Source organism: Suncus etruscus, chromosome 20 (genome assembly GCF_024139225.1).
Source record: "Suncus etruscus isolate mSunEtr1 chromosome 20, mSunEtr1.pri.cur, whole genome shotgun sequence".
NCBI lineage: Eukaryota > Metazoa > Chordata > Mammalia > Eulipotyphla > Soricidae > Suncus > Suncus etruscus.
The window spans coordinates 27,862,898-27,865,944 of NC_064867.1; positions in this window are offsets into that span (position 1 = coordinate 27,862,898).

Sequence of the window (3,047 nt, forward strand, 5' to 3'; positions counted from 1 at the left end):
CCCCCCCAATCTTTCCATGGGTTTCCTTGCTCACATTTGGATAGGCCCCACAGCCTAATGATGCTGTGTGTAGCTCCTTGTGTAGCCAGCCTGATCTCTCTGGACTTAAAGGTAGCATTAGGAAAGGATAGGACCTGTCAGGTGCCAAGCAGTCACCTAGACCAGCAGGACAGAGGGCTGAGTCCCAGTAGGCATTTTCTTTTCTACCCACTTAGCAATTAAATTCATTCTACTGCTGCCTACTTGGAGTGGGCAGCAAAGGATATAGGATGAGAGGTGAACTTTCCAGGCAGCTATGCCTCTAGCAGGGGCCCATGGCCAATCCAGTTGTCATCTGTGCATTTACCAGCCACTATAAAATAGTTCTATTTGTTTGGATTTGTGGAATAAAGTGCCCTAGAGGACTCAAACATCTTATTTCCCAGATTAGCAGTTGATAATAGGCTGTAATTTGGGCATGGGCAGATAGAAGAAGAGCACAGAATGAGAGAAAGAGGAAAAGGATAAAGTTTCCAAGCTCTCTCCAGATTCCCACTGTCCCAAAATTCCTATGTCCCTCAACCCAGAAGTTCACTGTATCCCACCCCTTGAGATTTTCATAAAAGTTTCACTATTAATTAAACCACTGGCCATTGGCAGTGATTCAATCTCCATGCCCTCCTCTGAGCACAAATAGCCACAATCACCTAAGCACATAGTAGAGTCTCCTAAAAGACAGCCCTACCCTCACCCTTGACCTCTGTGAGGTTCAGAAGTAAGTTCATTCACATATACTCAGGTGTGTCTGAAAGGAACTCATGATAAAAACAAGACTCCCTTTTTGCTCTCAACACATGAAAAATTCTGGTGTCAGAAGTGTGCATCAGGAATTGGCCAACAGAACAGGAATATATTTCTCTTCAATCTTGACACCTCACAGTAGCTGCAGAAGCTCCTTCTCCATTCAGCATCCATGTCAGCTGGAGTGAGCCAGACAAAACCCTGCTCCTGGGTGTTTGGGGCTATTTCTAGATGAAAGGTTACTGTGGATGATAACCATGAAGTACCTGCCTCTATTGCCCATCTAGGTGGCCCTCATAGTCTCTTGAAGGCTTAAATAAAGTCAACAGCCCAGAGAGGAAGAATTCCCTCTCCCCAGCCTTTTTATTTTCCTGATCTCACAGATTAAATTGGGATAACTCATCATCTTTCCGTGTTCTTACAGTGGGAATCAGACCACTGGTCTGAAAGATTCTCAGAATTTCAGATGCTATTCAGACTCACACCAGTGTTCCTAAGTCTAAAGGATTAGCAATATGGGGCTGAGAATAAATCCAATCTCCAGCTGATTGACTGACAAGCCCATCAGAATTCATAGAACCTCTCAGAGGCGCCCAAAGCTGAGAGCAACATGGAAGATATTCTCCTGCATTTTTTTTGGCTCCCCCCACCAGGTCAAAGTCCTGGGAAAAGAATGCCCTCACCCCTCATTTATTTGACAACCTTGCACTGGAGGCCCCAAAAGCTCAAGACCAGCAGATCCTGCTGCTCAAGAATAAAGGACTGTCCAGCCTCCACATGTACATCTTTAAGACTGACTACTCATATACAAAAGAAGCAAATGCACATGGACACCTGAAAGTTAGGGTTGGTCTCCAGAACCCTTTTTTAGTAGCAGATTCAAAGAAATGGAAGTTTATTAGATGTTGAGGCAGGAGCAATAGCCAACCAGGCATCCCTAAAGGTCCCCTGAGTAATGCTAAATAAATCCTGAGTTATGAACAAGAAGTAACCACTGAGTACTACCAGGTGTGCCCCCAAAACAAAAAGTTTTATTTACACACATGCCATTTCATTTTTGAAGCAGAGTTGATTAAAAGAGAAGGTCCTGTCTCCCCAAGGGTTGCACATTACAGGGAAGTGGAAGCCCCTAAGACCCTCCCTGGCCTGCCTTCTAGGCCTGGTCCCATAGCAGAATAGGGGCAGATCTGCCCTAGATTTGATGTCAGGTCCAACTCCTCCCTGAAATGGCCTATTTTGAGGTGACCATATTGCTTTAGCCTGGACCCCAGTATTTGAGCCAAGCAAGACAAGGGTCTTTCCCCACTGAGACCACTTCTTCCCTCAGAGGGAAACATTCTCTTCAAGAGGCTTCCCCCCTCATCACTGCCTTCCTGAGCTCACACCCTAGCCTAGTCTTAGCAGCTCCAAAGGGAACTTGGGTAGCATGAAGAGGGGACATGAGGCAACCAGGGTCAGAGAGGGAAGGACCCTGAAAGAGAGAAGTTGCAAAACAATAAAACCACAAAAAGAAACAAACATAAGCACCCCCCAAAAAAGCCCATGCCAGGAAAAGCAAGGCCTCAGCCTGCCTCCTCCAGAGCAACAGCCTTTACTGGATGCTCAAAGGAGGAAGGAGCCCATGAGTTCAGCCTCAGGCTCAGCTCAATTCCTGTGGGCATCATGGGGTCTAGGTAGGACCCCTGAATAGATTTCTGGACTCTGTTTTTGCAAGCTCCTTTCATGGGCCCTCTCTTATTTCATTTTCCCCAACCAAATCACTTATTCCTTAGAGCCCCACTCACTCCTGGACCATTGCCCCACAACTTGTCTGGACATAGCTCACTAGTAAAACTTATACTTCCCTGTCAACCTTCCTCCCTGGATCCCTCAAAAACCAGGGCCTGGTCACATTCATGTGTGTGCCCAGAGTGGGAGCCCCAGTGTCAGAGGTGAGCAGATGAGCTGTGGGGATGAATGGATGCAGGCAGACATTGATTAGACCTAGCAGAACAGTTGGCTTCATGGAAGAAGGAAGGATGGGAAGCTAGGAAAGAGATTGGCTGATGTTCAGTTCAGCGTATCTCATGGCACACATGCCCTCTCCTCAAGTTCCTGGAGTCGACATCATGGCGGGCTTGAGAGGGGGATTAGAGTCCAGTAGGGCATCATGGCCATAGACAAGGGGCCCCAAAACTTGGGAGCTCAGAAGGCTATCTAATCTGGGGGAAGGGATGGCACAGACTGTGGAATGGGGGAGGTCTGGATGAAGGAGGGTGTGATGCTTC